Source organism: Protopterus annectens, chromosome 1.part2 (assembly GCF_019279795.1).
Source record: "Protopterus annectens isolate FY-2018-M chromosome 1.part2, PAN1.0, whole genome shotgun sequence".
NCBI classification, from domain to species: Eukaryota; Metazoa; Chordata; order Ceratodontiformes; family Protopteridae; genus Protopterus; species Protopterus annectens.
The window spans coordinates 724,162,801-724,188,862 of record NC_056727.1 but is presented as its reverse complement, the minus strand read 5'-3'; the positions used below and the strand labels follow the sequence as shown (position 1 = coordinate 724,188,862).

Below are 26,062 nucleotides of genomic sequence, written 5' to 3'. Positions count from 1 at the left end.
ATCTGGATATCTGATTAGCATAACATCTGAATATGAAATAGCACATAACTCTTCTTACCTCCAGTAGGAATATGTGATACTACTCAGAAACGATGTAAAATATAAGCACAGTATCAAGCAGACTGTAAAATCTGTAGACTTTAACTAACTGTACTGCAGAATTCTACCAGACAATGTCATTTACTTTTGCTTCAGAAAAAGAGAGATGGCAGATGTGTGTCCTCTTTCTATACATTATTGTTGTCACTAGTATGTTGGACATATAGTATAGTTTTCTGTGTACTAAACAACTTCCAAAATCACATACAATGAGGGGTATTCATAAAAATAGTATGAAGGAGTAAATCAAGCCTGAAAATTGGGGCATACCTCTAAAGACAGGGATATCTTGTGCAGGGGTAAATCAGGCCTGAAAACAAGAATGTTTCTCCAAAAGAGGGACAGTTGAGAAGTCTGCTTGCACTAAGAAAACTAAAGCAAAACCACTCTGACAAATTAAAACCACTTTTAGATAAAATATAATTTGAAGTTTACTGTTACGTGTTGTGAATATTAAGGCCAGTACACTCATAATTACACTATGATACAAGACAAACAGCATATTTTTTTTGCATGAAGAATGCAAAGACTAGAGACAGTGATCGTATCCATGGAAACCAGGATGTGATTCATTATATTTACAAGCACAAATATTATCCACGATGACATCACACTTGTTATAGAAGTTTCCATGGCTGTATCAATAGCTTGTGTGTTGTGATGATGTGAGTTATTGCCAGCTATACCAGGAAAAGTAGGGTAGTGGATGTGTAACATATGTCAGCACGGGTCTATATTATATTGTCAAAATGGCATAACAGCGAATGCCATTTTGATGACACATAAAGAGCAAAATTTAAAAATAGAGAAAGCTCAGGTCAGCGATTTTTAAGGGAAAAAATCACTTGGCCGTCGTCGTGGCATGACCCTTTACCCCTCTGTAATGTGATCACGGAGTTGGTATATTTAGTTAGGGAGGTGTGGGGGGCAGAGATCCCCACTTTGAAATATATTAATTGGTGTGTTGTGTCTTGTTGGTCTTCCAATTTTTTCCCTAGGAAAAAAATCGGTGACCTGGGATTTAGCTATTTTTGAATTTTGCTCTTTATGTGTCGTTGAAATGGCATTTGTTGTTATGCCATTTCGACAATATAATATAGACCTGTCAGCACAACTGGTTGGAATTTTGTAAAGAATTATATGTCATTTGCATATCAAACTGATTCGTACAGATGCTTGTGTTGAAAATGTATTTGTAAAGTTGCTTGTGTTAAAAATGTATCAACTGTGTGTCCTGCCGGATAGAAAAGAAATATACATTTAGACTATACTGTTGTAAATAGGATACTGGAAGAGAAAAGGTTAATCTCAGTCCAGCTAACGTTGGGAAAATAATAAGAAATTAAATTACTTAATTTAGGCCATAAAGACTGTATCTTACAGTTCTGACTGCAGTGACAGACGAAATGTCTGTGCCAGAGAATGGTTTATTAGTTTCTGGAGGATGAGTAGGAAGAGTAGAAGTGTTTATTGTTTTATGACTTCAAGAAGCTATAACAGATCTCAGCAAAGCTCTATGTGTGTATATTATTGACACATATATGCTAAAGCCTGGCAGCTTCTAGCAGTGGGGTAGCATAGGAACCAGAAGTCAGATGACCAGATGTACGTGATGTCATTTTGTAATTACCTTTAAATACCAGATGAGAGAGAGAAATCTCAGAGCACTCTATTTTTGGAATCTAACAAAGAAGGAAGACCACTCACCTACTTCATCTTGTCTTGCTCTAGCAAGTGAACCATGGAATAGTAATTTTTCTGATCAGTCAAAAAATATAGTGAGATTAGATAAGTACTATTTTTCTGTATTGGTGTGAATCTAGTCATCTGTGTTATTTTAATATTTTCTGTGATTGAAACTCTGGTGTTTATTGTAAATAGAGATTCTGTGTTTTCATGTTCTTTTATTATCTGTTATTAAATACACTTAAACTTTTCATTGTGGCTGGCACTTTAGAGAATATTTTAACCTTTGAGAGTACTTGTATCTATCTGGTGACTCTGTGGCCACTTCTGAAAGCCTTAGTGCATTGGTCAAAACACTACAATTTGTATTAATATTAATTTCACTCAGCATAATTGGGTACCCTTGTAACAGCCTTAGAGTAGCTGGCTTTGGAGTGTCTGGTGGCAGTAACTGGCTTATATTCTGGGCAGAAGGAGGCATAGCTATTAAATCAGTACCAGCCTTTCCCAGGTGTGTGTGTGTGTGTGTGTGTGTGTGTGTGTGTGTGTGTGTGTGTGTGTGTGTGTGTGTGTGTGTGAGTGTGTGAAAATCAAATCTCAAAGAGTGTGTGTGTTAGCTGCTTGGAGCAGGAACAAGAAGCACTGGTTTCACAGAGAGAGTGGTGGAGGACTTGTCTTGGACACTCGGCTGAGAACTCAACTCTATAGCTATGCCAGTGGGGAATCTTACTGGGGATCTGGAGAGAGAAGGGAAAACCAGCCCCCAGAATGAGTGTGTTCCCTGGGAAATTGTGCTTGATGCAGACAGCTGCATCTGGCAATACTGTGTGCATCTATTTTTATTCCAAGTGAATGCCCTTCCCCAGTATTAGTGGTGATGATTCAGGCTCCTTGATTACTGGCCGATGTGGGGACACCACATATTGGTGAGCAGTGGTGTGTATATTAATTGAATGTCTGTAGCCTGAAGGCAGTTGTCACTGAAGGTGTGTGTATTCTCAGCAGCCACAAGGTAAACTTTCACAGTTTCATTTCACAACAGTTTTATTTATTTTTTGTTACTTTAGTTTAGTAAGGAAAAGTAGGCAAAGATATCAGCAGAGAATTATGTCAAGCTGACATAGAACCAATTGGCCAAGGTGTGTGAAGCCAAAGGACTGGTGCATGCCAACCTGACTAAACAGGAAATTATTTCAACCTAAGTTGCAGCTCAGACCAGCAACCATGAGGATAACCAGTCTGGTGATGGGTAATTTGCAGCCCTCAGAAACAGGACAGTTCACCTTTTCCTCACAGGACTTAAAAATGTCTAGAGTTGAAGAAACTTGAACTGGAGGCCAGACGTTTGGAATTAGAATCAGCAGAGAGACTGCGGCATTTGGAGGCCAAAGAAAATGAGAAGCAGCATCAACATGAGAGGGAGATGCTGACTCTTTGCCAGGATCATGGAGGTAATGGGGAAGGGAATAACTGAATCCCAGAAGCAATAAAGGACAGTAAATTTCTTCCACAATTTGCAGAGAGGGATGACTTTGATAGTTTTATTTATATATTCAAAAGAGTATAAAAACAGTATAATGTTGACCAAGGGCTCTGGGTATGGTTCCTGACCCCATTTACTCCATGGTAAAGTTGTAACTGCTGTTTCTAAATTGTCTGATATTGATTTTTAAACTCTGATAGAGTAAAGCAATGTTTACTTGAATGCTTTAAGTTAACTCCTGAAGCATAGAGAAAAACGTTTTGTGAGCAGAGATGCAAAGCAGATGAAAGTGTATTTGATTATATTGCTGAGTTAAGCACTTATTTTCATAAGTGGGTGAGTGAGTGTCAGATCATCACTTTTGAATAGCTGGCAGACCTTTTGGTGAGGGAACAAGCCCTTAGCACATTGCCTGAGGACATGAGAATCTGGTTGGCAGACTGCGAGTGTAACTTTGCACATAAGCTGGGGAGAGAAGGGGATCTTTACTTAGCAAGCAGGGCATCACTGCACAGGAAGGGTTACCCACTGCTGCACATGAATCTAAGGGAACCCATGGTGGGCAGCCTAAACCACTCCAACAGAGTCCACCAGTAACAGGGGAAGCCACTAGTTCATGTTAACAGCCAGGATCAAGGGTTAAATGTTTTAAATGTAACCAGTGGGGCCATGTATCATATAGATGTTGTCCACAGAAGCAAGGTGGGGAACAAAATGTAGGGGGGAGCTAGTAAGTGGGAATAAAAGTATGCCTGTGGTAAGTTGGCGGGAGACAACAGGGGTACCAAACTATCACCAGAGTTTTCATCCAATCTTAGTGGATAGAAACAGGTCACTGCTAAGACAGACACAGCCTCTGACATAAACATTGTGAAGCCTGCAGTGGTTAAAGATGAACAGTACTTACTTGGGAAGTCCACTGCAGTCAGAGCTTTAGCAGGGCCCCCTTTCCGAATGCCTTTAGCCAGGGTTCACCTTAACTGGGAGGGTGGAAAATGAAGTAAGCAAGTATGTGTGTTTGAGGATATCCCTGCAGATGTCTTGATATGGAATGATTTTTGACAATGTAGTACCTTGTGTGCATGCAGTTACATGGAGTCAGTCTTAGAGACAGGAATGTGGGTCTGGTAGCCTGGGGAAGACCCAGGCAGACCCCACACCTGAAGCTAGGGCTGGTGAGGTGGCTATTTCAGGGAGGGAGCTACCATGTAGCAGTGAGCCACAGCTGCTGGTAGGTACTGATGTTCCCTTGGACAGAGTGACTGCAAGGGCAGATGTGAGTGGTAGTACCCAGGCTGACAGTGAGGCACTGCTGTTAGAGGATACCAGACTTCCTGTGGAAGTGGAGCTGGGAAGTGTCACAAAGGTAGAGTTGAGGCAGGCTCTCAGACCTTACACTATGATGGCTGAGGAAGGTAGCTATGGAGGCACCTGATTCTCAAGGAAAATGGGAGTCTGTATACTGGAACAAAGGGTTACTGTATAGATAGTGGAACCCTGAGGGTGGACTAGAGGGGGAGGTAGTACAGCAGTTGGTAATGCCTAGAGCCTACTGTCTGGCACTTCTAGCCATAGCCCATGACATTCCTTTTGCAGGTCATATGGGCATAAAGTGTACCAAGAGACATATTATGCAGAACTTTTATTGACCTGTGATTTCAAGGGATGTAACAGGGTCTTGCAGGACCTTTGAGCAGTGCCAAAAAGTAGGCAAGGCAAGAGACAAGGTCAAAGCTCCTTTGGTGCCTTTGCCTGTGATTGAGGAGACATTTCAGAGGGTTGCTATGGATATTGTGGGGCCCCTGAGTACCCTAAGTTCCACAGGAAAGATGTATATCCTGGTGGTATTAGATTATGCTACTAGATACCCTGAGGCGGTGGCTCTGTCCTCCATCAAGGCACAGAAGGTGGCAAATACTTTGTTAAAATTTTTCAGCAGGGTAGGCTTCCTGAGAGAAATATTGACTGACAGAAGTGCCAATTACATGTCAGACCTGCTAGCTTATCTGTGGGAGCTCCATGGGTGAAGCACCTAAAACCAACCCCTACCACTCCCAGACTAATGGTCTTGTGGAGAGGTTAAACTCTACCCTAAAGATCATGCTATGGGCATTTGCAGACCAGTTTAAGAGATGGTGGGACAAATATTTGCCCAATCTGCTGTTTGCATACTGAGAGGGATCCCAGGAATCCACAGGTTTTTCACCATTAGATTTGATTTGTGAAGAGTGGGACGGTGAATGTGAATCCCACACCTAAACCTTAAAACAAAGCTTAGGGAGCTCATGGGCTTGGCTCAGGAGAACCTGGCAGGAGCTCAACAGCAGATAAAGGTCTGGTATGACAGGAATGCTTGAGCTTGAGAGTATACTGTGGGACAGCAAGGTATGGTTCTTATTCCTGTCAGATACAATAAGTTGTAGGCAACTTGGGAGGGACCCTTCAAAGTGGTAAGGAAAATCAGTGATGTTATCTACAAGGTAGAACTGCTAAGAAGGAGGCAGGGGGCACATACTGTACCATGTTAACATGGTGAAACCTTACCATGATTCAGAGGCCCTTGTGCTAAGTATTATTAGTATGGGGGGGGGGAGTCTAACAGGGATCTATGGCTACATCAAGCCAGCCAGCAAAATGCCAAGTTGGAGGTGGAGCCTAGGTTTGCAGGCATATGACATGACAGTGCAGCACTGTAGTGGGGTCAGCAATGCCAATGCAGGTGAGTTCTCAATACAGGGTATGGGTTAATGTATTCCCTGACAGGCTCATTCCTCTCAAGTCATGTTTCTCAAGGGTCACTTGACAAACTAGCTTGAGTTTTCAAAGGGGAGAGAGATGTGACAATGTGAGGTATTGCCAGCTATGCTGGGAGATGTAGGGCAGTGGATGTGTAACATGCCAGCACAGCTAGCTGGAATTTTGTAAAGAATTATATGTCATTTGTATATCAAACCGATTTGTATAGATGCTTGTACTGAAAATATATTTGTAAAGTTGATTGTATTAAAAATGTATCAACAGTGTGTCCCACTGAACAGAAAAGAAATATACATTTATATCAGACTGTACTGTTGTAAATAGGATACTGGAAAAGAAGAGGTTAATCTCAGTCCAGCTAACTTTGAAAATAGTAAGAAATTAAATTACTTAATTTAGTCCATAAAGATTGTATCTTACAGTAGTGACTGCAGTCAGATATGAAATGTCTGCGCCAGAGAATGGTTTATTAGCTTTGTAGGAACAGTAGAAGTGTTTATTGTTTTATGACTTCCAGAAGCTATAACAGATCTTAGCAAAGCTCTATGTGTATGTATTATTGGCACATATGTGTTAAATCCTGGCAGCTTCCAGCAATGGGGGTAGCATGTGAACCAGAACTCAGATGACCAAATGTATGTGATGTCATTCTGTAATCTAGGACAAAAATGATATTTTAATATTAGATGAGAGAGAAGTCTCAGAGCACTCTGTTTTTGAATCTGACAAAGAAGGAAGACCACTCACCTATGTCATCTTGCCTTGATCTAGTAAGTGAACCAGGGTATAGTAATTCTTTAGATCAGTCAGGAAAATATAGTGAGATTTGTTAAGTGCTGTTTTTCTGTATCTGTGTGAGTCTACTCATCTATGTTACTTTAATATTTCCTGTGACTGAAACTCTGGCTATAGTGTAGTTGATCAATTTTGGTTCAACATTCCACCAATTTGGAAACTGCAAGTTGACCATATCCCATTCGACCGATGCACTTTCCAAGTTGTGATAGTAAATCTTGCCAAGGGTACTAGAACTTGTCAGGAATTTGGTAATGCATGGATAGGCTTAAAAGGCCCTTGTGGTCGTTAGCCTAGTACACACTTATGAACCTAAGAGTCAGATACAAAGCCAAAATAATGGAAGGGCAAAGGCCACAAATCAGACACAAATGTAAAATATTACTCTCATCCATTTAATAATCTAATATTATAACAGGTTTAGCATCAACATACATTTTCAGAACAATAATCATGACATTATTGACTGACTGTAATGCTGAGTGCTCAGTGATTTACCAGAGAATCACGAATGTTATGAGGTGGTAGGGCAAAATATGAAACTAAATCTGGGCAGTTGAGAGTTATTAAAATTGTACTTCCAAAACTAGAATAACAAAAATTATAAGTATATTTTATAACCATGCTGATGATATTTACCATTACCACATTCACGGAGAGTAGAATTGATAACAAGTAACTGTGTAGTACAAAGTATGGACAAGGGGTATTGCTTATCATGAGAAACAGTAATTACTGATGTAGCTACAGAAAGGTAGAAATTCAGAGCAAGCATCCTTGCTTGGCTTTGCTCTACTGAACAGTGTTATAGTGGAGCAAGTGCTCCAGAATGTGCAGCTCTCCTACTACTCAGCACAGTATGTCGAGACAGAGTGTGCAACTCACCTACTACTCAGCACAGTACGTCAGGACTGCTCCTGCGACTGGATGAATTCACAGAGCACCTGCTGACAGAGGTCTCGTTACCAGACATGTAAGGCATTCTCAGGTGTGCAGGCACCTGGCAACATGTCTGTAAAACATACCTTTGTGTCTTGGCACAAGAGCCACTACCTGTGTCAAGCACAATGTATGGCTAAGCATTATGAGGGGATGACTGTGTGTGTCAAGCACAATGCATAGCTAAGCATTGTGTGGGGCTGAAAGCATATAGCTACAGCTATCTACAGCGTATGGGTTGGAAAAAGGGTAGATAAGAGTAGGACGGAGAGATTATAACAAGCAGAGAAAAATACAGAAGATGAACACAGAGAGTAAAGGGGGAGAAAAAGGGACATTTTTAGAGGATTGACTTCCCTTTTTCTTCCATATACACACACACACACACACACACACACATATATATATATATATATATATATATATATAGAGAGAGAGAGAGGAGACAAGGGGTAAGGCATGCAGAACAAAATAGAGTGTTTCAAAGATGGCATGGGTTAGGTAACTGGGCTAGGATGCAGTCATGAAACAGTATAAACAAATGGTGTACTTGTTCACACATGAAACTGTGGTGTGAAGAGATGATCACACACATACAGAGGATGGACAAATGGTGAAGGAAGGGTTTGACTATGCCCACGGTATGGGCCATGACACAGTAGGTCACACCAAACAGAGAGCTAAGGTGGGATGTGTGTGGTGCATGGTTGACAAGGCAGGTTGAGTTACAGCCAGTGTAGAGTATTACCATCTGAAGCCCTTGAATAGCCAGCGGGGGGGGGGGGGGGGGCTTGTTGGCTCATCAAATGTCCTGATGGTGGATGACAATTTGTTTTAGGAGGGATATAATATGCCAAGTCAATCACCAACTTAATGTTTCTTTTTAGCCTTTACTGGCAGATACAGCTGTAGGTGGGTACAGGAAAGTGGGCAGTGCTGCTCACCATACAGATGCCTGCACCCCTGTCTGTATATAATACAGTATACTACAGACATTGCTAGTTTGTTAGTAACTATGAAGATCTGCAGTATTTCCGCATTTACATTTGTATTTCCAAAGGCAAGTGACAAAAACATTTGCAATGTATTAGGCAAAACATTACATGATGCTGATGAAAACTATTATTGATATTTGCACCGTGTATTGTACATCTATTTTATTTTATTTTATTTTTTATGTTGTACATCTTGAGATACCTAGTGTTATTTATATTAATTATACAGATGCATATTTTCCCATTTCTGTAAATATGGCAGTAAACAAACACTCCAAAGCAATTTCTTAATGGCATGTAACAACCCAAGCCTAAATAAAGTGAACTGGCACTATATATCTAGGCTTCAGGGTTTCCATGCAGGAATAATTGATGTCCATGATTATATCCTGCCAAGGATACAACAGCTGGCCAGCTTCCAAAGCTTCAGAATACCTTCCATGTGCCCAAGCTGTCATTTAACTCAAGCTGACTAAAAAAACAGGCTTGGATGCCAAACCCTTCAGAGCTTTCCTGCCAATGAAGAGAGTGCTCCGCTGCGGGCTTTCAAGGATTGATGGTGCTTGTGCTGCTCATATAAGTTGCCTTTGAGGAAAAACATTCCATATTTAAACAATAGTTTGTTTTATTATACTTTCCTTTTTATGAAAATTATTTTTAAGCTAGGAGTTGTTCACAGGTGAATACTAGGCTAGCTGCCCTGTACCAAGCATCTATGAGGTGAAGACTGCAACCATTACACCAAGTCATGAAACTTAACTATACTTCTAAATGGGAGCTTACTTTTTTCCAGTCAACTTAAAAGGTTATTAAAACTAATTGGAAATAGCTTTCTTTGGAGAAATTGTGTTTATTTTGCTTTTTGGGGATGACAAAATGTTTTCAAGTGCATTTTACTGTGTTTTTGTGTGTAAAAAAGTTACTTTCACAGACTTTAAATTTTTACTGGGTCTTGCTGCTTGTTTTTCATGAGAAATAGGCACCATTTTGGCTTGATCATGAAACAAGCTACCAGTCCCACTGTCAGTCATTCTTCAAGCTACAAAAAGAAAAAGTTAAGCAACCAGCCTTTGCCAACACAGCACAGTAGCTAGGCAATTTGCATCAGCTGTAAGTGAGTGACTCTGCCTTGTCCATAGCTTTTTCCTCAAACCAATCTTCTTTTAACTCAGTTCCCTTTGGTGTAGCACCTACAGCCATTATGGACCAGGACTTAGCCATGTCCCCTGAGTTTGTTAGGGTCCACTCAGTAGGCAAGGGAGAACCACTCATCAGTACTGGGAGAGGAAAATGGGAAGACCTCCCTGTTTGGTCAGAATGTTAGCACATCCCTGGATAAGTTGCTGCTGCCATTAATAGTACTGTCAGCCCTACTTTTCCTGTTGAAAAATAAACAGAAAACTAAAGATGTATCTACTCATCCTCAAATTTCCTTGAGACAGGAGTAGTTTATTGGGTCTGTCTCAGGGTTTAATTCATGCTATCAATCCTACTTATAAGGTTATTTCTGGCAAAAGAAAGAGGGGGCGAGAGAGAGACTTCTTTTCTGGAAGAGATTCAAGATTCTGAATCTCGACAGGAAGATGAATGGACAAATACAGACGTTTCTCCTCAGATGTCTAATTCAAACTCAGAGGAGAGCTCAGTTTCTGATGCTTCTTGTGGGGGGTTATCTTTCTCTTGGACTATTTCCAGAATGTGCCGGTGTTTTCAGTAGGAGAACACTGAGATTTCTCAGTCCATAAGAAAATACTATGATCTGTTAGAGGAATTTCCAGAACCTGCACCCATTCCTCCAGTTCTGTCAGCTATGGATGATGTGTGTGTCACTCATTGCCATTTTCCTGACGGTCAGCCCACTGCCCTTAAAAAGACAGTTAGAATGCATAATGTTCTTCAGTCTTTTTTAATTTTTTTATACATTCATCCCAAATCTGACCCAGCAGCTATTGCTTTAGTTAATTCTACTGCTGCAAACATTTGGTTAATTCCAATCCTGCTATGTCTGCCAAGGATGGAAACATTATTGATAAGTATTGAAAAAAGTATGCTTTTGCAACTTTGATTTTCAGAATTTTGAACTGTCAAACTCATACGTTAAAGGTTATTTTGACTAATTGTGAAAGTATGAGGAATGTTTTGTCTGCAGTTTCTTCTTGTGAGGAAAAAAATCTGCATTAAATAATATAGTTTCTTCCATTTTACAGGCCAGAAGTCATTGTTTACAGTGTGTGTATGACTCTGTTTATACTTCTTCCAGGGCTATGCCTACTGGTACTGTTTTGATGAGATCTGCTTGGCTGTGTTCTCAAAACCTCCCAGATGATGTGAAAAAATTAGATTTTTTTCCCCAAAATGTCTTTATTCAGTTTTTCAAATAGAAATAATAAAATAAAATAAAATAAAATAAACTTCCATTATACACATCATTTCAAATGGAAAAACATGCATTTACAATACATACAAACAATAACATAAATCAAAAAACAGCAACCTATATACATTATGTACAAAGAAGTCACACTAACAGCCAACTTGTTAGAAAGCCAATCTTAAGTAAGAAGCGAGGATCTATAAGTACAACCAGTAATGGGATATTGCCAATGGGAGGGGGGAATAAGGAAAAAGAGAATGTATTCTATATACGGGATAAATCCTTATGCAGTTAGTTAATAACCAACAAACTAAAAAAGATAAGTTCTGATTAAAATTTCTTACCAACTCCTTATAATAAGATCTTTTCTAACATTGAGTAATATTTTCACCTCTTAAGGATGACATTCAGCAAGTATTCCCAATATTTGCAGTAATATTTGTGTTTGGTGGTTATGTATAGTAATTTGTGTGTAGAGATGTATTTAATGGCGAAGTTGCTGAAGCCTTCCCACATAAGGGAGGAAGCAAGAGTCCAGTTCTTTCAGATGCAGAATTTAATAAGAGCACAAATTGTGATGAGGATGTGCTGTAGGATTTTTTGGAGATTGTTTGTTTGTATTAATGTGTAGAATAACCATTTCCCATGACAGGGTGCACTTTTCGTAACCCATTTTTTCAAGCCTAGCTCTTAATGAACACCATAGATTATGCACTTTGCTGCACTCCCACATAACATGAAGGATATCTGCTGATTGATTAGGACAGTGCGAGCATTTAGGCGAGTGATTAGTATTGAATTTATTAATATTTCATGGGGTGAAATAAGCGTCAATATTAATCATTAGTTGGGTGTATAGTAGCTTTTTGATTGGAGTAAATCTGACTGTATTTTCAATGGCAGTCTTTATGTTTTGCTCATTAACTTGTTGGGATTTCCCTTGCCAGAACGCAGAGAATAATAGAAGATTCTGACATTTTATATCCATTACCAGTTAGTATATCCTAGAAATTGTTTTCCCCTTAGTCGTCAGGTTATTGAGAATTAACTGAGATAGATTTACATCCTGCATAACACCGTTATCTGACATGAATTTGGCATTTATAAGGTATCGCAGTGAGTTAAGAATGCTTACACATTTCTTTGTAAGATTAAGTTGCATTCTAAGTTGTGTTATATCATATTCTCTCCATTTGTAGATCTCCCACACTGTAAGGTCCCTTAATAAAGGATACCCTTGTAAATTTATAAGATGGTCATTTAGCCTCAAATTAGGATTAAGGTGAAGGGGCTGGAGGAGGAAGAAAAAATGAGATTTTAAATTCTCCTTTGGAGAGAGAGATTTAGTTTTTGGTTTCTCTGCTGCAGAGATTATCAAAACATTTGACAAAAGAGGTAAGCTGATACAGGGAATGTCTACGATTTTACATCCCTCCTGTGCCAAATTTTCTAAGGGTTCTCTAACTCTTCATACAAATTCATCAAAAAGCAAAATAAACAATCTTACCAAAATGTAGGTAAACATATGTTTGAGAATATATTGCAAGGGAGTTCTAAAAAGAAATCAGGAATAGCCCCCCCAAAACCAAGGACAGTCCAACAAGTCAGAATGACTATTTAAGGATATTGTTCACCTTATCCCTACCCTGGCAGCCCCTTTTCCCTTACAGAAAGTCTGAATTTCTACTTGTTTTGTCTGGCAACATATAGTTTCAGACAAATAGGTTCTTAAGCTCATTCATCAAGACTACAGATGGCAGTGGAAGGAAATCCCTCCTTTCCAAGATAATTCCTCAACCACCAGAATGGACTCCTGTATTTCTCCCTGCCCTTCAACACATGCTGTCTCAGAACCAGTTCCTTCTTCCCAGGATGGGAAAGGTTTTTATTCAAGGATGTTTTTAGTGCCAAAGTAAAAAAAAACAGTGTAAGAAATTCCACTGTGAGGAAGTTTTTCGATTTCTATATATTTAGTTAATCAGTACATAATAAAAAGCAGAAAAAAATCAGAAACTGGTAGTAGAAGTAGCAAACTTAAAAATGTCCTAAATCAAAAAAATAAAAACTTATTTTGAAATTTTATTAAAATTATACAGGATTATTAACTCTTATTAGGTATTCAGAAGTAATCTAAGCAGGGTAGACAGTCTGTTTCCAGTTAAAAATGCTTTATTAAGCTTAATAAAGGATTTTCGACTAGAAACAGACTGTCTGCCCTGCTTAGATTACTTCTGAATATCTAACAGAGTTAATAATAGATAGATATGCATTGCTATTCATTTATTTTGGGTGGGGCTATGTTGAGAAATAAGTGTAGTACTTTTTGCTGAATCTCACAATTGTCAATGCTTCTTTGGAATGTCCAGGCTGTCACATGCTTAGCTAGACCGTCTACCCATGGCACACCCTCCATGATGTCATATAGTGGCCACATCCCCGGTGTTCCACTTTGGACCAATGAAAAGGTGGCAACCATAGTCTAAACATCTCTGCTTCTAAAATCTTAGTAGAGTTTCACTTAAGGATGTAACCACCTGCACTGTTCATGTATGACTGAAGTCAAGAATGTCAATGTAGGATTCTTAATGCCTTGTGCTATCCCTCACAATTCTTGTCAGATTTGCTCGCTTTGAAAAAAAATGCACACTCATTTGATAGTGCTATCTGTGCTTTAAAAATATGCATATTCCTTCAACTGTTATCTCATGAAACAGACACATGGTTACTAATCTGAAAATAATTTTCTGTCCAAACAGAAATGTAGTAAGTTGCCAACATATTCTAGACTCTACAAACCATGGTATATCTAACATGTAATCAGAAGAAAATGTAGCCATTTGAATTCACAAGGTATGACTATTCATGCACTCAGGGGTGTGTAGTAATTCATAGGGTATGACAATACATTCCTGAGTGCATGGATAACAGACACAACAGGAAGCAGGCAGGACATCTTTCAACATCTTACCCTAACTCTGCATGCAGAACAGAGGCGATATTGCAGAAGAGGTGGATAATTATCAAAGATGTGAGGGGCTCAGTAAAGTCTTGTGAGATACTATCTACTAGACAACTGCTGACCAGACAGATCTTCATTCAGTTAGTCTGGAGCTGCTGCAATACATTTTTAGCTGAATTATTGTCACATGTCACCTGTGGCACTGTTACAGTGGTGACAGAGGTATAAGCATTTGTGCAGTTTACTTGGGCATTCCATCTGGTTCTACTTCAGTCCATGTGACACACTGACATCACATAAAATAATACACATAAATAATGCCTTGAGCTACTTCAAATGTGCATCCATGCATTAGTCAATACCTGATTTCTTGTGCAGTTTCACACCGCCTCAGAACCGTTCTTTAAATGACAGCTCTGCCACTGCCAACATACAATTATCTTTTCTAAATGTTGTTCCATTCCTTTTTCTTGATGTTGTACATTATTAGATTACATACCTATAAGCTTGCAGGTTGTGATTAAACATATTTTTGTGTGGCGGCATGCTCACTGTGTTAGAATGATATATTTATTATTAAACCAGTGAAAGTCCTAGCAGATGCATGTATGATAGAACCACAAAGAATCTATATATCTCCCATGATGGCAATACACATCTATACATTAATGCTTTTATCCATTTTATCCTTTTTTAAGCAATAAATGTTTATGCATCTGTATCAGACTGTGAATTATTTTGTGTGAAGGTGGTCTGACACTGTTGTGACATGCCTCATACCTACCTGATAAAACGTTGAAATTCTTCCTATATAGATTGAGGTTCATTATTACCTGCTGCTACAACAAACTATGTTTTATACAGGTGTTTCTTAAAATCTCAGCTGTTTGAGGAGATGCTGCTGCTGAGCATTTAAAAAAAAATTCAGGACATTGAATATGATGGCAGTGGCCCAGTGCAAAGGACAAGCTGATATAGGGTGCAGAAAATTGCCTCAGTATGTTCATGTGGACATGTCCACAGATATAAGTGTAGTGCAGCATTTAATGTAGCACTTGTATGTAAACCATTCCATGAACTGTGATGGTCACAGATGAGCTACTTGTATGTAAACCATTCCATGGATTGTGATGGTCACAGATGAGCTACTTGTATGTAAACCATTCCATGAACTGTGATGGTCACAGGTGAGCTACTTGTATGTAAACCATTCCATGAACTGTGATGGTCACAGGTGAGCTACTTGTATGTAAACCATTCCATGAACTGTGATGGTCACAGGTGAGCTACTTGTATGTAAACCATTCCATGAATTGTGATGGTCACATGTGAGCTACAGCCAGTATCCTGCCTCATATCAAATCTCCTCATTAGTTGTCAGGTTTGTAATTGATGTTTTACAAACTACATATTTGTTGTCTCAGCGATCAATACAACACAATACTATTTATTCATTTACATTTCCTTATGCAAAATCATAATTGGATGTAATGAATTTAAGGCTGGTTACTGGGACTGCTTCACAAAGAAACATGATGAATAATGCATTAATAGTCTTCTTAAGAAACATTGTATACTCCATATGTAAAAGAAAAGTTTTTTTTTCTTGTATTATAGGTATATGTCACATTAAAGAATAACTCCTCCTTCTCACTGCCTTTATCAAATCCGTAAGGTTTTATTTCTCTTACAGTAACAGTTTGGGGTTGGGATTAGTATGCATTATGGGACCCTGCCCATCTTAGTAATGCATGTTAACCCCAACCTTAACTATGCACCCAAGTTAAAAAAATATACTTTCTGTAATACTGCCACTACACAAGGCAGCTCAAACATTCACCACACACACACACACACACACACAAAACATTAAATCTATCACCCTTACCTGACCCTTACTCTGACCCTAAGCCATACCATACTCACACACACCAAACCTATTTCATACCTAAACTTTACCCTAATCCTAAAACACATGCAGTTGCACATACACTAGCTCTATCCTCTTACCTAAACCTTAGCCTAACCACACACACTTACATATACATTAAATCTAACTCCTAAAACACACGCACACAAACTCACCTTTACCTGAAAGCCACATACCTTTGTTGACCAACCCACAATCACCCAATTTGCTGTTTTCACAAATTGCCTTTCATACAGCACACACTGCAGTTTACTTAGTCACACACAAGTTCTGACCAAGTCAAAACGCATACAATACATTTATACAAATGCACACACACACACATATATATATATATATATATATATATATATATATATATATATATATATATATATATATATATATACACACACACACACATATGTATGCATGTTTGGGTGTGTGTTTCTGTATTTATACATGTATATATGCATGCACTTCCATGTGTGTACCTTCAATGCCAAAAATTACTTGGTCACTCCTGTAACAATGATACAAACAATTGCCCAAGACTGCTTATACAGTAGAGAGTCGATTATCCAAAACGTCAATTATCCGAACCCAGTCTTCCAAAGTTTTTGGGTATGAAAAATCATAAAGTCTGAATATGTAAACGTTATACGTATTATCTTGTGCATGTTTTTGAGTCTGTAGCTTGCTTGTGTGTGAAAAGTATTCTTTATTGTCCACTGGACTTGATGAATGCTTGAAAAGTGTATTCCCTGAGTGCAGGAAAAAGTACAGTTTTGTACCTACCATAAATGTAGATGTCCGATAGATATGCAACTGCAGTCATAACATATGGGTTGTTCTGCCTCAGGCAGCCCTCGGTCGGCCGGATTCCAAAGTCTGGGTCCGACGTCGGCTGATGTCGCATTTCTCTCCGACGTCAGAGCGGCTGGAGTACATAAGCATCAGCCGACGCCATTTTCTTCAGTGTTTCTTGCCCCAGATGCCAGGTGCCCTCCAAGGAAGGCTGTAATCAAATTGGAAGACAAAAACAGGATTCCAAACAAATAAATGAGCAATAAAACAAATACACCATAACAGATATCCCCAGCTAAGAGAAACAGGGATAGGAGTGGACCCAAGGCATAGAGGGGTATGGGGGGGGGGGAATCCGACTGCAGTTGCATATCTATCGGACATCTACATTTATGGTAGGTACAAAACTGTACTATGTCCTTCAAGAATGCAACTGCAGTCATAACATATGGGTTGAATACCATAGCTTAGCTGGGGGAGGAGGAATGCTCTAGGAAAGAGATGGTGTGGCAATCAAACCCTGCAGGACTGCCGAAGCAAAGCCTGCTCTGGATCTGGAATATAAAGGGAGATTGTAGTGTTTGGAGAATGTATGCACGGAGCTCCATGTAGCAGCTTCTAGAATGTCTTTTGCAGGCACCCCTCTTAAGAATGCTGTAGAGGTGGCTGTAGCTCTGGTGGAGTGTGGTCTGACATTGGCTGGAACATTCTTCCCATGGAAGGAATAACAAAATCTGATGCAATGTCCAATCCATTTTGAAATAGTCTGTTTGGAAATTGCTTTTCCTTGTACTCCAGGGCGTAAGCTACAAAAGCTGATCAGACTTCCTACTGGTCTTGGTTCTGTCCAGGTAGTAGCGAAGTTGTCTGTGAATGTCCAAGGTATGCAACAGTCTTTCCCCTTTGCTCTCAGGATTGGAGAAGAAAGTAGGCAGGTGAATAGCTTGATTTAAAGAAACCCTAGATACCACCTTTGGCATAAAAGTAGGGTTGGTTCTTAAGGAGACCCTGTCTCTGTGAAAGATTATGAACGGTGGTATTGCCATTAGGGCCTGTAGTTCTGAAACCCTTCTTGCTGAGGTAATTGCCAACAAGAAAGCTGTCTTCCATGATAAAAATTGTAAGTCCACTGAAGCTGCTGGCTCAAAGGGAGGTAGAGTCAGTTTTTCTAGGACAAAGTTGAGGTCCCAAGCTGGCACTGGAGCCTTTCTTGGTGGCTTAATGTTCTTGATTCCCCTGAGGAATTGCCTTAACAAAGGATGTGAAAACACAGGCGGATCAGTGTTATATCTAGCTGAGATAGCTGAAGCATGTATCTTTATGGAAGAATATGAGAGTCCATTCTGTAGCATATCTGCCAAATATTCCAGGATGAGTGGGATATTCAATAATGATGCATCATGTCCCTTGCTGGTATTCCAAATGCTGACTCTCTTCCATTTTGCTAAGTAAACCTTTCTGGTGGATGGTCTTCGAGCTTCTGTTAATATCCGCTGAACTTCCTTGGAGAGAGATAGATTGAGGTTATTCATGGGATCTCCCAGGCTGTTAGCTGCAGTGTCTGAAGGTTTGGATGCACTGTTTTGAAGTTGTGTTGAGTCAAAAGTAAGGGCCATTGTGGAAGGGCCCACTTTTTGTTGTGACATATGCTCCGTAGTAGTGGGTACCAGTGTTGTCTTGGCCAGTCTGGAGCTATTAGGATCCCTTGGGCCTCTCTGCTTTGATCTTTAGTAATACTGTGGTCATCAGTGGCAGAGGTGGGAATGCATAGATTTTAGAAAGTTCCAGTTGAATGAAAGAGCATCTATTTTCCAAGCTTGTGGATGGTATGTCCTTGAACAGAATTTTTGTAGATGATGGTTGAGGTGGGAGGCAAATAGGTCCACTTCTGGCCTGCCCCATGTCGAGGTGAGTTGTGTGAAGATTTTCGGATGTAACCTCCACTCGTGTGGATCTATGAAATTCCTGCTTAGGCTGTCCGCCAGCACATTGTCTTTGCCTGGAACAAACTGGGATTGCAACTGTATGTTTAGGCTCAGTGATTTTTCCCAAAGATTCATTGTCAGTCTGCAAAGGGGGTAGGAATGGGTGCCCCTTGCTTGTTTATGTACCACATCACAGTGGTGTTGTCTGTCCGTATCAGTAGATGGCCTTGCTGAAGTTGTTGTCGAAAGGCCTCGATGGCATGCATTACTGCCAGCATTTCCTTTTGGTTTATATGCAGATGTGTTTCCTTTGGAGACCATTGTCCTTGTATACATCTGCCCTCCATGTGCACCCCCCATCCAAGGTCTGAGGTGTCTGTGGTCATGGTCTGTGTTATCTGAGGTTTTTGAATGACATACCTGTGTTTGCCTGGCTTACCGAGGCCCACCATAGGAATTCCTTTTGTAGGCATGGAATGAGCGGTATGGTTGTCTCTAGGTTGTTGCTGTGCTGAGACCATAGGCTTTTAGGTACCATTGAAGCTTTCTCATGTGTAGTCTTGCTAATGGAACCAGGAGAATGCAGGATGCCATGTAACCCAGGGCCTGTAGGAATCCCTTGCAGTCATCTGGGTGAGTTTTGCCAAACCTTTGAAATAATGAGTTAACTTCTCTTGCTTGTCTTCTGTCAGGTAAGCCATTTGAGAGGCTGTGTCTAGATTGGCTCCTAAGAAGGTTATTTGCTGGGATGGCTGAAGTCTTGACTTTTGGAAGTTGACTGTGTATCCCAGAGCCTGTAGCAATTGTATGACATAGTTCAAGTTTTTTGTCAAAATCAATTTGTCATCCACTTGTATGAGGCAGTCGTCCAGGTATGGGTAAATTTGGATCCCCTGGAGCCTGCAATGAGCAATTACTGAAGCCAGGCATTTTGTAAATACTCTGGGCGCAGTAGATAAGCCAAATGGCAATGCTGAGAATTGATAATGCTCTGGCCCTGCAAGAAATCTGAGGTATCTTCTGCAGCTGTGTCTGATAGGGACATGCAGGTATGCCTCCTTGAGGTCCAGAGTAATCAGCCAAGACCCCTTGCCCAGCATGGGAAGGAGTTGCTTTAGAGTCAGCATTTTAAACTTTGGTACTATGAGAAAAGTGTTTAATGCGGACAAATCCAGTATTGGTCTCCATTGAGTTTCTTTTCTTGGAACAAGGAACAGTCTTGAGTAAAACCCCTGGCCTTGTTCTTGTTGTGGAACTCTTTCTATTGCTTTGATCTGAGCAAGCAAAGAAATTTGCTTGATAGCCTCTGCCCTCTGGTTTTGTGGTAGGTTTGGCATGCCTTGTTTTCTTGGTAAGGTATGAAAGTGGGACCTGTAACCTTGGTCTATAATGTCCAAAATCCATTTGTCCTTTGTCAATCTGTGCCAATTGTTTGAAAACAGAGATAATTTTCCGCCCAAGGGAGCTTCTATTTGCTCCTTGGTCAGTGGAAGTAGAGGAAAGTCATTGAGATTGTCCCTGTGGGGCAGGGGAGACCCCTGTGTCACTTCTTTGGTTTGCTGGTTGCCATTGTCGTCCCCTGTAAGAACCTCTGTATTGTCCTCTTCCTCGGCCACGCCTGTTTTTACCCCTTTGAAATCTTTCAGGATTAGGAAAGGACAAGTTTTAGAAGGCCAATTCCTGCTGAATCTGGGTGGCTGAACCTGGAGGAAATCTTTGACCATCTGAACTGATTTTGCTTTTTCCTCGATGGACTTTAACACATCTTTAGCATTAGTACCAAAAAGATTGTTCTTTCCAAAGGTGCATCAAGAAGTTTTGCCTTAACATGATCTGGTAGAGGTTGTTCTTTTAACCATGCATGTCTACGAATGACCGCCCCTGTCATAGCTGCCCTACATGAAGCTTCCAATGCATCATATCCACACTGCAGAAAGTGATTGCTGACTTGCTGAGAATTATGTACAGCTTCCTGCAAAGACTTCCTGTCTAAAGGTTCAGGAGAGGCCAATGTTTTCTGTAAATCATCTAACAGGTAATCCTGATATTGAAACATATGAAAGAGGCAATTCAGAGCTCTCATAGATAAAGTAGTGGAGGTGTAGACCTTTTTCTCCCATCTCTAATGACCTAGCTTCCCTGTTGGAAGGCAAGGGATTTTGGAGGTGGATGCTGAAACCCCTTTAGGTCCCTGAGAAATAGTTTCTAAATCAACAGCATGGGCCCTAAAGAAATGAGAATGTGTTTCTGGGACCCTATAATATCTGTCTGGCTTGGCTGGGGCAGGAGGAAGAGTATCCGGGGTAACACTGGAGTCAGAGTATAGGTCATCCAAAACATCAAGCACAGGAGGTATAGCCAGGGGCCTGTGTTGGGGCTTTATAAGGAAGGTTCAAGGCTTTCTGGAATCAGAATATTCCTGGCCTTGCCACTTAAAATGTTCCCTCATGGTATGCAGAACTTCCCCAAAAGAAATATCCTCAGGAGGGGAGGCCGAGGGGATGGAATCCTCTGCATCCGAGTCCTCATAGGTCTGGAAGGGCTCTTCCTGGCCATCGGAGTGAACAGAGTCCTCAGAATCTTCATCTGAAGGGATAGGGTCAGAGGGTTCAACCCAGGGCCTCTTATCAGGAGGAGGCTGGGATCCTCTCTCAGGATGGGCCTGTGAACCTCTAATCATGGAAATTAAGTCTGCGGCCATAGTCATGATTTGTGTTTCAGGAGTAGGCTGAGGTAAGGCCTTAACAGTAAGGTGCTTGGTCTTGCTGGCTGCCTTAGCACGTGTGTAGGCCTTAATAGACATGGCCATAGGAGGCCTAGCAGCTCCACGTGCAGGAGTGACCTTATCTACAGCAATGGTCTCGGGCATTTCCTCGGTTTCAGTATCCGGAGGAAAATCTATAACTGGCGTCGGTGTGGCCTCCAGTATCGGAGGTGTCGGTAAAGCAGTGTCTTCGGTTCAGAGCGGTGAAATAACCATCTCAGGTGGAACCGGAGCACTCGCGGTAGGTTTTGTCGTGGAGTCGGTGGAAGACGCGGGCCGAGGATGTCGGTCCCGGTCTTTTCGTTTCTTAGGAGTCTGCGATGTCGGAAGTTCCGGCGGCATTGTATAAGCAAAATTATCGCCGAAAAAGTCTTCAGCGAACTCCACCTGGCGCCTAAGAGTGCGCTTATTGAAGCGAGCACAGGCGACACAGGCCGAGACGTTGTGGTCTGGGCCAAGGCAAGGAAGACAATAAGAGTGGAAATCCTTATAAGGTATTTGTTTACCACAAGACAGACAATTGTTAACTTTTTCAGTAATTTCTGACATCGGCTGAGGCAAGAAAGGTCCCCAATGGGGTACTTAGCTTTTTTGATGACTTCGGATTCGAAGAATACAGGAGCTGACCGACCGGCACTTGCGAACTGCTTCTGCTTCGGGCACCGTGCGGCAAGAAAGACTGAAGAAAATGGCGTCGGCTGATGCTTATGTACTCCAGCCGCTCTGACGTCGGAGAGAAATGCGACATCAACCGACGTCGGACCCAGACTTTGGAATCCGGCCGACCGAGGGCTGCCTGAGGCAGGACAACCCATATGTTATGACTGCAGTTGCATTCTTGAAGGACATCAAGATTTTAGACTTTTTTTTATCCAGGTCAATGTATGTTTGATTATCTGAACAGTTTGATTATATGAACTATCCTTGGTCCCAATTAGTTCAGATAATTGACACTCTACTGTATGTACACCCCACCCACACACATATATGTGTGTGTGTGTGTGTGTGTGTGTATATCTATATATGTAGAAGGTGGGAGTCTAGATAGGCTTGCCTTCCACAGCAAAGAATACCTGCTTTAAGCTGTCATATTAAGCTGAATGCAATGAGCTTTTGAGATCTTATTAATTAACTATGTATAATGCAAGTGATTGTACTACAGTCTGTTATAGCAGAAGCAATAATGCACACAGAAATAAACAGGTATAATGAAATACCCATGTGTGTGTGTGTGTGTATAGACATATATACATATCACACACACGCAAATATATCTTTACACAGATGTTGATACATACAGATGCATACAGACATATACGAATGCATTTGTATATGTTTTTCACTAGGTGTATCGATTTGTCCTTTAATTTGTCACAGTGTAAACAACTTGTAGTCATAACTGCAGAACCTTTAGGCAAGTAAAAAGCTACAGTAATGATGAGCCAACCCACACACACACACACACACACACACACACACACACACACACACACACACACACACACACACACACACACACACATACACACACACAAACTAGAACATGATTAGGAAAACGTGAGACCCCAGGTATTCCCTGTAGTATGGGATAATGTAATCTTGGAGCTAGTCTGTATAAGCAGCAAGGATGGGGGGCAACTTCCCTGCAAAAATTCTTGTACAGTAGCAAGTTTTGGAGTTCATGTTTTTTTTTTGATTACTGAAATTGTACTTGATTGTTTGAATGTTAGAACTCAAATTACTGGGTCTAACAGTTCTGACAGGAGCCCGTTATGAGAGCTGTTATTTATCGGGTTGCTCAAAACCCTCTGTATTTTAGGAAAAGTGTAAATATGACTGTGCGCAATGAGATTTTAAACCAATGTAATAATTCATAGAAAAAGGGCTTGGAGAATCAGTGATGCCCAATGGACAGTTAACATTCAAGGGGAGAATAATGTACAATTAAACCACAGCATCCACCAACACAGCAAACCAACAATTCAGGAAGAAAACAACAGGAACCAGATTCAATATTTTTATTGCACTTAGCGCCTCGGCTACCACTGCCTTCAAAGAGTACATTTTTTAATAAAACCATACCCCTTAACAAGTAATCAAACAATGAAACACTCAAGTAATAAAACAATTACATCAATTAAAGCAAGCATTTCCAATTAATTTCTTTATTCAGCCCCCTTGGTGTAAGAATATAAAATTTTAAAATAAACACAGTTTCTTTATATGTTAATATATTTTAATCAATCTTTCATCTCCGTTCCTTACCATAACTTTTTCTAAAATAGTTGCTTGTAATAGACCACAATCACCCTGATGTTTCTCCATGAAATGTGATGCTATAGGACTTTCCAATTTACACTTGCTAATGTCTCGAATATGTTCCTGCAACCTAGTTCTAAATTTCCTTTTAGTCTCTCCAATACAGAACAGGTTGCAGGGACACCTCAGACAATATACTACACCCATAGTATCACAAGAAAAACTAATGTTGGATACAAATAGTTTACCATTAATCCTACCAAAACTAGCCACAATACAACAGCATATATTACAATTATTACAGGGCAAAGTACCTTTACACCTTGAAGACATAGAAACATTATTTCTTAGAAAGACGTATTGAGTGAGTATGGAAAATAAATAAATAACTACATAATTAAATGAATAGATCTACTGCCAGTAACTGCAGCAATGTAAAGCACCTTCTTTACATTCCTAAAATGCTTCTGCTTTTTTCTGAGTATGGGAAGGCAATCTCCCCTACTGAGTAAGGGAACTTAGTTTCATATCTGTGTTAATGTTTCTACTGCAGTAGCGGTAAGTAAACTAGTTATGGAAATTAGTCACTTATTTAAAAAAAAATAGCTATTCAGTGACATCATATATTCAAGACCTACTTGTGGTAAATAGTAGTAAACAGACATACATTTTTCAGCTGCATTTGTTCAGTGGATGAGCATTATACATAATCAAGGCTATCTTTTAATATCATGGCTTTTATTTTAGACCGAACTCTCCCATGCTTGGTAGTACATAAATCTCATAATCAGTTTGCAGGGCTTGCTGTGCATGACTGGTTATGTACAACCATCCATGAAATGTGTGGGATCATATATAATACATATAGGAAAGGTGGAGAAATAAGTTCAGTCTCATAAACTTTCATACTAAGATTAAACTGCAGCATGTAGTTGTCTCAAAGGTTACAGTGCCATTTGGTAAAAACACATTAAAATAAATAAAATTAACTCTACTATCGATTAAAGAAAGATACTCTTCATCATGATTAGAATTAGCGTTAGAAGTAAGCAGTGCATGAGGTATCATACTGGAAATGCAACACAAGATGGCATACACAAACTGTATTACTGTAGATCTGAAAAGCTAAAATTCTACAATAAATCAGTAAAGCATTATAAGATAAAACTATCTCACTGCAGCCTCTGCATCTGAAAAGTCTCTGAAAAGTGATTCATTCCTTGTTTATAAATCACTTGTTGGCACACCAAAAATGGATATTCTGAACTTCGTAAGCTTATTGTGGGATAGCCTGTTTGTTTAGAAGATTGCTGTAGCTCCATTTAGTCTATGTTGCTGTGTAGGTGATGTAATTAAAATTCCAAAGAAAAAAACGCCAGCAACGAAGTTAGACTGTAAAAGGTAGTTTATTGAGGTAATAATAAACTACCCAAACAGGAAGCACAAAAAAAGTTACAAGTCTGGAAAACCTGTTACAAATGTTGTCGAACAAGTAAATAATGTGCATAACATTTCAAAAGTTACATTAACAGCTGAACAAATATCATTATTAAATAAAGGACTGTCCTTTATTCCTGGATTTTTTGTGTCTGAGGATAATTTCACACAGGATTTATTTTCATTTTGTAGGTTAATGAATCTCAAGTTATTTTTTCAGGATAAAGAAGATGTTGGTTCCACACAATTGGATTCCTTTAAATATCATAATTCATCTTTTACACCTCCCATGCATCCGACTGTTAATTTATTCTTACGCAGTGTCTTAAATGAGTTACATTACCAGTATAATCATGTGTTACCTATGCCTAATAATATGACAGAGGTTGAGAAATCATGTCTGTTAGAATTAGTACGCAACAAAGATTTGGTTATTATAAATGCAGACAAGGGAGGGGCAGTGGTTGTGTTAGATTGGAGCTATTATGACAATGAAGCATATAAGCAGTTAAATGATGCTCGATATTACACTAAGATGCCACTTGACCCTACTCCAGTTTTCAAAAAACAGATTGATGATTTTTTACAATTGGCCTTTGACAATGGCATTATATCAAAGAAAACATTAAACCATTTAACAATTTCTGACCCCATTAGACAATACATTTACTTTTTACCCAAAATACACAAAGATTTGTTTCATCCACCTGGCAGGCCCATAGTGTCAGGCATGGGCTCACTAACAGAACCACTTTCTGAATTTTTGACTATGTATTTAAAACCTTTACTACCATATGTGAGATCTCGTATACAGGATACTACTCAATTCTTGAACATAGTCAATGATATGCAGTTAGATTCAAACTGGTGGCTC

The 26,062-nt window shown here is 39.8% G+C and overlaps 1 protein-coding gene across 2 annotated transcripts in view; it reads right to left on the bottom strand.

Annotated features, from left to right (window-relative positions):
- The window catches only part of CAPN2 (calpain 2), a 602,999-nt gene that overhangs the window by 341,462 nt on the left and 235,475 nt on the right, over positions 1–26,062 (bottom strand). The window lies entirely within an intron of this gene.